We start from the raw sequence: 11676 nt of genomic DNA, 5'->3' as shown, positions 1-11676 counted from the left end.
GAGACAGTAGCAGCAGTAGGTGAGTCCTGGTGGTGAATGGGACCTTGTGGAGACAGTAGTAGATGAGTCCTGGTGGTTAATGGGACCTTGTGGAGACAGTAGCAGCAGCAGTAGTAGATGAGTCCTGGTGGTGAATGGGACCTTGTGGAGACAGTAGTAGATGAGTCCTGGTGGTGAATGGGACCTTGTACAGACAGTAGTAGATGAGTCCTGGTGGTGAATGGGACCTTGTGGAGACAGTAGTAGATGAGTCCTGGTGGTGAATGGGACCTTGTAGAGACAGTAGTAGCAGTAGGTGAGTCCTGGTGGTGAATGGGATCTTGTGGAGACAGTAGCAGCAGTAGGTGAGTCCTGGTGGTGAATGGGACCTTTTGGAGACAGTAGTAGATGAGTCCTGGTGATGAATGGGACCTTGTGGAGACAGTAGTAGATGAGTCCTGGTGGTGAATGGGACCTTGTGGAGACAGTAGTAGATGAGTCCTGGTGATGAATGGGACCTTGTGGAGACAGTAGTAGATGAGTCCTGGTGGTGAATGGGACCTTGTGGAGACAGTAGCAGCAGCAGTAGTAGATGAGTCCTGGTGGTGAATGGGACCTTGTGGAGACAGTAGTAGATGAGTCCTGGTGGTGAATGGGACCTTGTGGAGACAGTATTAGCAGCAGTAGTAGTAGATGAGTCCTGGTGGTTAATGGGACCTTGTGGAGACAGTAGTAGCAGTAGGTGAGTCCTGGTGGTGAATGGGATCTTGTGGAGACAGTAGCAGCAGTAGGTGAGTCCTGGTGGTGAATGGGACATTGTGGAGACAGTGGTAGATGAGTCCTGGTGATGAATGGGACCTTGTGGAGACAGTAGTAGATGAGTCCTGGTGGTGAATGGGACCTTGTGGACACAGTAGTAGATGAGTCCTGGTGGTTAATGGGACCTTGTGGAGACAGTAGTAGATGAGTCCTGGTGGTGAATGGGACCTTGTGGAGACAGTAGCAGCAGCAGTTGTAGATGAGTCCTGGTGGTGAATGGGACCTTGTGGAGACAGTAGTAGATGAGTCCTGGTGGTGAATGGGACCTTGTGGAGACAGTATTAGCAGTAGGTGAGTCCTGGTGGTGAATGGGATCTTGTGGAGACAGTAGCAGCAGTAGGTGAGTCCTGGTGGTGAATGGGACCTTGTGGAGACAGTAGTAGATGAGTCCTGGTGATGAATGGGACCTTGTGGAGACAGTAGTAGATGAGTCCTGGTGGTGAATGGGACCTTGTGGAGACAGTATTAGCAGCAGTAGTAGTAGATGAGTCCTGGTGGTGAATGGGACCTTGTGGAGACAGTAGCAGCAGCAGTAGTAGATGAGTCCTGGTGGTGAATGGGACCTTGTAGAGACAGTAGTAGATGAGTCCTGGTGGTGAATGGGACCTTGTGGAGAAAGTAGTAGATGAGTCCTGGTGGTGAATGGGACCTTGTAGAGACAGTAGTAGATGAGTCCTGGTGGTGAATGGGACCTTGTGGAGACAGTAGTAGATGAGTCCTGGTGGTTAATGGGACCTTGTGGAGACAGTAGCAGCAGCAGTAGTAGATGAGTCCTGGTGGTGAATGGGACCTTGTGGAGACAGTAGTAGATGAGTCCTGGTGGTGAATGGGACCTTGTAGAGACAGTAGTAGATGAGTCCTGGTGGTGAATGGGACCTTGTGGAGACAGTAGTAGATGAGTCCTGGTGGTGTATGGGACCTTGTAGAGACAGTAGTAGCAGTAGGTGAGTCCTGGTGGTGAATGGGATCTTGTGGAGACAGTAGCAGCAGTAGGTGAGTCCTGGTGGTGAATGGGACCTTGTGGAGACAGTAGTAGATGAGTCCTGGTGATGAATGGGACCTTGTGGAGACAGTAGTAGATGAGTCCTGGTGGTGAATGGGACCTTGTGGAGACAGTAGTAGATGAGTCCTGGTGATGAATGGGACCTTGTGGAGACAGTAGTAGATGAGTCCTGGTGGTGAATGGGACCTTGTGGAGACAGTATTAGCAGCAGTAGTAGTAGATGAGTCCTGGTGGTTAATGGGACCTTGTGGAGACAGTAGTAGCAGTAGGTGAGTCCTGGTGGTGAATGGGACCTTGTGGAGACAGTAGTAGCAGTAGGTGAGTCCTGGTGGTGAATGGGATCTTGTGGAGACAGTAGCAGCAGTAGGTGAGTCTTGGTGGTGAATGGGACCTTGTGGAGACAGTAGTAGATGAGTCCTGGTGATGAATGGGACCTTGTGGAGACAGTAGTAGATGAGTCCTGGTGGTGTAAGGGACCTTGTAGAGACAGTAGTAGCAGTAGGTGAGTCCTGGTGGTGAATGGGATCTTGTGGAGACAGTAGCAGCAGTAGGTGAGTCCTGGTGGTGAATGGGACCTTGTGGAGACAGTAGTAGATGAGTCCTGGTGATGAATGGGACCTTGTGGAGACAGTAGTAGATGAGTCCTGGTGGTGAATGGGACCTTGTGGAGACAGTAGTAGATGAGTCCTGGTGGTAAATGGGACCTTGTGGAGACAGTAGTAGATGAGTCCTGGTGGTGAATGGGACCTTGTGGAGACAGTAGCAGCAGCAGTAGTAGATGAGTCCTGGTGGTGAATGGGACCTTGTGGAGACAGTAGTAGATGAGTCCTGGTGGTGAATGGGACCTTGTGGAGACAGTAGTAGATGAGTCCTGGTGGTGAATGGGACCTTGTAGAGACAGTAGTAGATGAGTCCTGGTGGTGAATGGACCCTTGTGGAGACAGTAGTAGATGAGTCCTGGTGGTGAATGGTACCTTGTGGAGACAGTAATAGATTAGTCCTGGTGGTGAATGGGACCTTGTGGAGACAGTAGTAGATAAGTCCTGGTGATGAATGGGACCTTGTGGAGACAGTAGTAGATAAGTCCTGGTGGTGAATGGGACCTTGTAGAAACAGTAGTAGATGAGTCCTGGTGGTGAATGGGACCTTGTGGAGACAGTATTAGCAGCAGTAGTAGTAGATGAGTCCTGGTGGTTAATGGGACCTTGTGGCGACAGTAGTAGATGAGTCCTGGTGGTGAATGGGACATTGTGGAGACAGTAGTAGATGAGTCCTGGTGGTGAACGGGACCTTGTGGAGACAGTAGTAGATGAGTCCTGGTGGTGAATGGGACATTGTGGAGACAGTAGTAGATGAGTCCTGGTGGGGAACGGGACCTTGTGAAGACAGTAGTAGATGAGTCCTGGTGGTGAATTGGACATTGTGGAAACAGTAGTAGATGAGTCCTGGTGGTGAATGGTACCTTGTGGAGACAGTAGTAGATGAGTCCTGGTGGTGAATGGGACTTTGTGGAGACAGTAGTAGATGAGTCCTGGTGGTGTATGGGACCTTGTAGAGACAGTAGTAGATGAGTCCTGGTGGTGAATGGGACCTTGTGGAGACAGTAGTAGATGAGTCCTGGTGGTGAATGGGACCTTGTAGAGACAGTAGTAGATGAGTCCTGGTGGTGAATGGGACCTTGTGGAGACAGTAGTAGATGAGTCCTGGTGGTGAATGGGACCTTGTAGAGACAGTAGTAGATGAGTCCTGGTGGTGAATGGGACCTTGTGGAGACAGTAGTCGATGTGTCCTGGTGGTGTATGGGACCTTGTAGACACAGTAGTAGATGAGTCCTGGTGGTGAATGGGACCTTGTGGAGACAGTAGTAGATGAGTCCTGGTGGTGAATGGGACCTTGTAGAGACAGTAGTAGATGAGTCCTGGTGGTGAATGGGACCTTGTAGAGACAGTAGTAGATGAGTCCTGGTGATGAATGGGACCTTGTAGAGACAGTAGTAGATGAGTCCTGGTGGTGAATGGGACCTTGTGGAGACAGTAGCAGCAGCAGTAGTAGATGAGTCCTGGTGGTGAATGGGACCTTGTGGAGACAGTAGTAGATGAGTCCTGGTGGTGAATGGGACCTTGTGGAGACAGTAGTAGATGAGTCCTGGTTATAAATGGGACCTTGTGGAGACAGTAGAAGCAGAAGCAGTAGTAGATGAGTCCTGGTGGTGAATGGGACCTTGTGGAGACAGTAGAAGCAGCAACAGTAGTAGATGAGTCCTGGTGGTGAATGGACCCTTAGTCTGCTACTAAACTCCTTTTAGAACCCATCTCTGTGTCTGCTACTAAACTCCTGTTAGAACCTGTCTCTGTGTCTGCTACTAAACTCCTTTTAGAACCTGTCTATGTGTCTGCTACTAAACTCATTTTAGAACCTGTCTCTGTGTCTGCTACTAAACTCCTTTTAGAACCTGTCTCTGTGTCTGCTACTAAACTCCTTTCAGAACCTGGCCCTGTGTCTGCTACTAAACTCCTTTTAGAACCTGGCCCTGTGTCTGCTACTAAACTCCTTTTAGAACCTATCTCTGTGTCTGCTACTAAACTCCTTTTAGAACCTGTCTCTGTGTCTGCTACTAAACTCCTTTTAGAACCTATCTCTGTGTCTGCTACTAAACTCCTTTTAGATCCTGGCCCTGTGTCTGCTACTAAACTCCTTTTAGAACCTATCTCTGTGTCTGCTACTAAACTCCTTTTAGAACCTGGCCCTGTGTCTGCTACTAAACTCCTTTTAGAACCTGTCTCTGCGTCTACTAAACTCCTTTTAGAACCTGTCTCTGTGTCTGCTACTAAACTCCTTTTAGAACCTGTCTCTGTGTCTGCTACTAAACTCATTTTAGAACCTGTCTCTGTGTCTGCTACTAAACTCCTTTTAGAACCCGTCTCTGCTACTAAACTCCTTTTAGAACCCGTCTCTGTGTCTGCTACTAAACTCCTGTTAGAACCTGTCTCTGTGTCTGCTACTAAACTCCTTTTAGAACCTGTCTATGTGTCTGCTACTAAACTCATTTTAGAACCTGTCTCTGTGTCTGCTACTAAACTCCTTTTAGAACCTGTCTCTGTGTCTGCTACTAAACTCCTTTCAGAACCTGGCCCTGTGTCTGCTACTAAACTCCTTTTAGATCCTGGCCCTGTGTCTGCTACTAAACTCCTTTTAGAACCTATCTCTGTGTCTGCTACTAAACTCCTTTTAGAACCTGGCCCTGTGTCTGCTACTAAACTCCTTTTAGAACCTGTCTCTGCGTCTGCTACTAAACTCCTTTTAGAACCTGTCTCTGTGTCTGCTACTAAACTCCTTTTAGAACCTGTCTCTGTGTCTGCTACTAAACTCATTTTAGAACCTGTCTCTGTGTCTGCTACTAAACTCCTTTTAGAACCCGTCTCTGCTACTAAACTCCTTTTAGAACCTGTCTCTGTGTCTGCTACTAAACTCCTTTTAGAACCTGTCTCTGTGTCTGCTACTAAACTCATTTTAGAACCTGTCTCTGTGTCTGCTACTAAACTCCTTTTAGAACCCGTCTCTGCTACTAAACTCCTTTAAGAACCTGTCTCTGTGTCTGCTACTAAACTCCTTTTAGAACCTGTCTCTGTGTCTGCTACTAAACTCCTTTTAGAACTTGTCTCTGTGTCTGCTACTAAACTCATTTTAGAACCTGTCTCTGTGTCTGCTACTAAACTCCTTTTAGAACCTGTCTTTGTGTCTGCTACTAAACTCCTTTTAGAACCTGTCTCTGTGTCTGCTACTAAACTCCTTTTAGAACCCGTCTCTGTGTCTGCTACTAAACTCCTTTTAGAGCCTGTCTCTGTGTCTGCTACTAAACTCCTTTTAGAACCTGTCTCTGTGTCTGCTACTAAACTCATTTTAGAACCTGTCTCTGTGTCTGCTACTAAACTCTTTTTAGAACCCGTCTCTGTCTGCTACTAAATGATGCAGGGAGCCGGCGACACCCTCAGAGGACTGGATACAGTTTCCTGTCCTTTCCTACACTTCCTCGGTGTGAACCTATCAGAGTAGTTTCAACATGTCAGCGCTTTCATGAGGACTTGTTAACGTCAGCTGAGCCTGGCTTACATCGACTGCTAAAATGGTCCTGGAAGACAAGGCAGGGTGAACGAGGCAGCGATAGGGTGACATGGGCGATACCATGTGCTTAAAGGGAATTAATGAAAATGAAATGCTAATCTTCAACACGGTTTAACTCATCAAAAAGGAGGGTGATTTATGTTCTAGATTAAGACAAAGAAGCAGTTTCTGCCATGTAGAGTTTTCTTTGTGAAAGTCTCAGCTCAAGACAGACAATGGCGACAACCCCTTCTTCTCTTTCTCCAACATCCTTCCCTCCTAGCAAGGTCTGTAGTCTGTATCTCTAGAACTAGATGTCAGATGAATACAAGATGGTATCTTCCATTCAACAGAGTGCTTAATTTAGATTCACAGCATAAACACCCAACACTTTCTGTTTATCAGAGAGAGAGAGAGAGAGAGAGAGAGAGAGAGAGAGAGAGAGAGAGAGAGAGAGAGAGAGAGAGAGAGAGAGAGAGAGAGACTACCACTCAAATCAAATTACATTTTATTGGTCCCATACACATGGTTAGCAGATGTTAATGTGAGTGTAGTGAAATGCTTGTGCTTCTAGTTCCGACAGTGCAGTAATATCTAACAATTCCACAACAACTACCTAATACACACAAATCTAAAGGGGTGAATGAGAATATATACATATAAATATATGGATGAGTGATGACCGTAGGCAAGGTGCAGTATATAATACAGAATATACATATGAGATGAGGAATGTGAATCTGAACCTGCCTGGGGTTGATTTATACTGGGCTCTCTCACATACTTCCTGTTTCTGAACCAGCCTGGGGTTGATTTATACTGGGCTCTCTCACATACTTCCTGTTTCTGAACCAGCCTGGGGTTGATTTAAACTGGGCTCTCTCACATACTTCCTGTTTCTGAACCAGCCTGGGGTTGATTTACACTGGGCTCTCTCACATACTTCCTGTATCTGAACTAGCCTGGTGTTGATTTACACTGGGCTCTCTCACATACTTCCTGTTTCTGAACCACCCTGGCATTGATTTACACTGGGCTCTCTCACATACTTCCTGTTTCTGAACCAGCCTGGGGTTGATTTACACTGGGCTCTCTGACATACTTCCTGTTTCTGAACCAGCCTGGTGTTGATTTACACTGGGCTCTCTCACATACTTCCTGTTTCTGAACCAGCCTGGGGTTGATTTAAACTGGGCTCTCTCATATACTTCCTGTTTCTGAACCAGTCTGGGATTGATTTACCCCCAGCGGGTCAGACCAGACCTCTTCATTATATAACCCCACAGATGAGCCACCCCGAGCGGAAAGTCAACCTCCCAGCACAGAGTACTACTCCCTTATTGAAATGAAGGATACATTCACCCAGCTGGAGGTAAGGCAGGTGGGACTGGTACAGCAGGTGAACACACTCCAGTCAGCACAAAAACATTGTCCAGCTCAACAACACCCCCTCAACCAGACCTGGACAACAACACCCCCTCAACCAGACCTGGACAACAACACCCCCTCAACCAGACCTCAACCAGACCTGGACAACAACACCCACTCAACCAGACCCGGACAACAACACGCCCTCAACCAGACCTGGACAACAACACCCCCTCAACCAGACCTGGACAGCAACACCCCCCCAACCAGACCTGGACAACAACACCCCCTCAACTAGACCTGGACAACAACACCCCCCCAACCAGACCTGGACAACAACACCCCCTCAACCAGACCTGGACAACAACACACCCTCAACCAGACCTGGACAACAACACCCCCTCAACCAGACCTGGACAACAACACCCCCTCAACCAGACCTGGACAACAACACCCCCTCAACCAGACCTGGACAACAACACCCCCTCAACCAGACCTGGACAACAACACCCCCTCAACCAGACCCGGACAACAACACCCCCTCAACCAGACCTGGACAACAACACCCCCTCAACCAGACCTGGACAACAACACCCCCCTCAACCAGACCTGGACAACAACACCCCCTCAACCAGACCTGGACAACAACACCTCCTCAACCAGACCTGGACAACAACACCCCCTCAACTAGACCTGGACAACAACACCCCCTCAACCAGACCTGGAGAGCTGGAGGTGGAGAGAGACACATCTGCACTCTGGACAGTGGTGAGACAACATCAACAGGAGAAAGAGCAGGAGAAGAACAGAGCACTAGAGGAGAGGATCAGACTGCTGGAGGGGAGGGTGAGGTGAGTGAGCTATGAATGAGCTTACGTTTTCCACGTATTCTCCAAGGTGTCTACAGCATTGTGAAGTCTTTTTATGCATTTCCATTGAAGAATGGCTGTAAGGGACCATATATAGCATGTGGTCACATGGTGTCTCCCGCAGAAAATCTTGCGTAAAATACTGAGGTAGCCATTTTTCCAATCGCTTCTTATGAGAAACCAACTGCCTCGACGGATATATTATCGAATATATATGTTAAAAACACCTTGAGGATGGATCCTAAACAACGTTTGCCGTGTTTCTGTCGATATTATGGAGCTAATTTTGAAAAAAAGTTTGGCATTGTAGTGGCAGCATTTTCCGGTCGATTTCTCAGCCAAGCATGATGAACAAACGAAAGCTATTTCGCCTACAAAAATAATCTTTTTGGAAAAAAGGAACATTTGCTATCTAACTGGGAGTCTCCTGAGTGAAAACATCCGAAGTTCTTCAAAGGTAAATTATTTAATTTGGTTGCTTTTCTTATTTTCGTGAAAATGCTGCCCGCTGCCAGCAGAGCCTAGCATAGCATTATGCCATGATAAACTTACACAAATGCTTGTCTAGCGTTGGCTGTAAGGCATATTTTGAAAATCTGAGATGACAGTGTGATTAACAAAAGGCTAAGCTGTGTTTCAATATATTGCATTTGCAAAAAGTTTCTAGGGGTATTTATGTCCACTGCGTTATGCTAATTCGTTTGAGGCTATGATTACGCTCCCGGATCCGGGTTTGATAGAAGCAACTCAATATGTCTCTATTGTCCGTCATCACTAGCTTTTGCTAGGCTAACGGGATATGTTAAGGGATTTTTTATCAATAATGACTAATTATGTATACTTTCCAATCAGGACTGAATAATCAGAATACTATTATGTTACTGTATAGACGTATGAATTTTCTTTTAATCCTAGTACTGAATATAATGGGTGTAAATATAATTAAGAATTAGAACAATGACTGTCTGTTCCTTGGTTGAAATGAATGAACTTATCGTCAGACTGGCTAGAATGCTTCTACACAGGAAGACCTTGGCTCAGTCATAAATTATATTAAATTGGTAGGGACGATGTGGGAAGGCTTGAGATACTGCCTTTGTACCAGAGTGGAGAAGAGACGGGACAGTTCGAAAACGAATGACGTCATTTTCAGTTTATAACCTGTGGTGTTAGGGTTACCCTAACCCTGTGGTAAACTGTATCGTGTTCAGTACTCTCCAGAATAAACGCTAGTGCAGTTTATAACCTGTGGTGTTAGGGTTACCCTAACCCTGTGGTAAACTGTATCGTGTTCAGTACTCTCCAGAATAAACGCTAGTGCAGTTTATAACCTGTGGTGTTAGGGTTACCCTAACCCTGTGGTAAACTGTATCGTGTTCAGTACTCTCCAGAATAAACGCTAGTGCAGTTTATAACCTGTGGTGTTAGGGTTTCCCTAACCCTGTGGTAAACTGTATCGTGTTCAGTACAATCCAGAATAAACGCTAGTGCAGTTTATAACCTGTGGTGTTAGAGTTTCCCTAACCCTGTGGTAAACTGTATCGTGTTCAGTACTCTCCAGAATAAACGCTAGTGCAGTTTATAACCTGTGGTGTTAGGGTTTCCCTAACCCTGTGGTAAACTGTATCGTGTTCAGTACTCTCCAGAATAAACGCTATTGCAGTTTATAACCTGTGGTGTTAGGGTTTCCCTAACCCTGTGGTAAACTGTATCGTGTTCAGTACTCTGGAGAATAAACGCTAGTGCAGTTTATAACCTGTGGTGTTAGAGTTTCCCTAACCCTGTGGTAAACTGTATAATGTTCAGTACTCTCCAGAATAAACACTAGAGCAGTTTATAACCTGTGGTGTTAGGGTTACCCTAACCCTGTGGTAAACTGTATCGTGTTCAGTACTCTCCAGAATAAACGCTAGTGCAGTTTATAACCTGTGGTGTTAGGGTTTCCCTAACCCTGTGGTAAACTGTATCGTGTTCAGTACTCTCCAGAATAAACGCTAGTGCAGTTTATAACCTGTGGTAAACTGTATCGTGTTCAGTACTCTCCAGAATAAACGCTAGTGCAGTTTATAACCTGTGGTAAATTGTATCGTGCTCAGTACTCTCCAGAATAAACGCTGCTGATTGATTTTGAGTTTGGTCTCTGTCCATTTTATGCAAATAAGGGTCTTACTTATTCTTAGGAGTGGGCAGAGTGTTTAATTAAATTTGTTAAATAAAACATAAAGGAATTCAATTCCTGTAACAATATCTCATCCGTAAGAAGTTTTTAAGAAAAAAATACCCTTTTCAAACATCTTTCCCATAAATACAGGTATTTTATCAACCGGCACAGTTGAGTTCAGCCACAATATTTGTTGTAATATTTGTTCTATCTTTTCAGGGCGATGAAATTGAAATTGTAGCCAGCTCTGCAACGCTTGTTTGGAAAAGAGAGCTTTTCTTAGTAATCTACTTACTAAATCTACTAAACCATTTAGGTTTCAAATAAAACTTTTGAATGAGTGAAGCTTTTAGAGAGAGGTTTAGTGCTTTTATATTTAATAATCTCAACCCACCCAACCCACCCAGTTCATATTCATTATATAGACAGGCACTTTATCTTGTCTGGTTTAGCGTCTCAGATAAAGCTAAATATTTTTTGCTCATGTGATTTAAAAAAAAAAAACGAATCATCAGGACTAGGCAGCGCCATAAGTAAGTGAGTAAACTGAGATATGACTAAGGAGTTAATCTGGGCATTTTGTCTATAAATAGACAGGTATTTACCTCTTCATGGTTGCAGGATCTTGTCTGTTTTTACTAGTTTCTATTGAAATTCATTGTGGGGATCTCATTTATATCTTTAGTGATATGAATACCATGTATGTCTACTTCACCATCAGCCCATTTTATAGGTAAACTGCAGGGTAATGTAAAAGTTGTATTTTTTAAAGATCCAATACGTAATATTGTACACTTCTCATAATGAGGTTTTAGTCCAGAGAGTACAGAAAAGTTATCTAGGTCTTTAATGAGACATTGCAGGGATCTAGCTTGCAGACTTAATATAAAACTAGAGTCATCGGCACCTTTGTTTTTAAGCCTTTGATTTCTAATCCTCTAATGTTGTTATTGGATCTGATTTTAATAGCATTTCAATGGTCATAACAAATAGATATGGTTGTTATTGGATCTGATTTTAATAGCATTTCAATGGTCATAACAAATAGATATGGTGACAGCGGGTACCCTTGTTTAACTCCTCTTGACAATTCAAAACTCTCTGAGAGAGTGAACGACAGACCACGCATTCACCCTGCACACCCTAATTTACAAACAAACAAGCCAAAACAAAGGCAAATTCTTCTCATGCTTTGTTGATTTCAAAAAAGCCTTTGAATCAATTTGGCATGAGGGTCTGTGTCAGGTTGTGCGCTAATAGAAGTTGTGGCGCGCACTTTATTTGGTAGAAGCAACAACAGACGGACGCAACTGCGCCAAAACAATGGCAAAAGTGAAAAGCGAGAGTTGCAAAGATGGATTAAACACGGTACCCGG

The 11676-nt window shown here is 45.0% G+C and overlaps 1 long non-coding RNA gene across 2 annotated transcripts; it reads right to left on the bottom strand.

Annotated features, from left to right (window-relative positions):
• Window positions 1–4339: 4339 nt before the first annotated feature.
• LOC118948706 lies at window positions 4340–4919 on the bottom strand. Of its 2 annotated transcripts, none has more exons than XR_005042190.1 (3): window positions 4857–4919; window positions 4611–4682; window positions 4340–4433 (listed from the first exon to the last, which is right to left on the bottom strand). It is a non-coding gene; the product is annotated as an uncharacterized LOC118948706 (long non-coding RNA). The 2 variants fall into 2 exon arrangements; XR_005042189.1 differs by lacking the exon at window positions 4340–4433 and adding an exon at window positions 4547–4577.
• Between the last annotated feature and the right edge of the window lie 6757 nt (window positions 4920–11676).

The sequence above is a fragment of the Oncorhynchus mykiss genome, unplaced genomic scaffold (genome assembly GCF_013265735.2).
Source record: "Oncorhynchus mykiss isolate Arlee unplaced genomic scaffold, USDA_OmykA_1.1 un_scaffold_240, whole genome shotgun sequence".
Classification (NCBI taxonomy): Eukaryota; Metazoa; Chordata; class Actinopteri; order Salmoniformes; family Salmonidae; genus Oncorhynchus; species Oncorhynchus mykiss.
The sequence above is the reverse complement of the archived record's forward strand: the minus strand, read 5'-3'. Positions and strand labels throughout refer to the sequence as shown.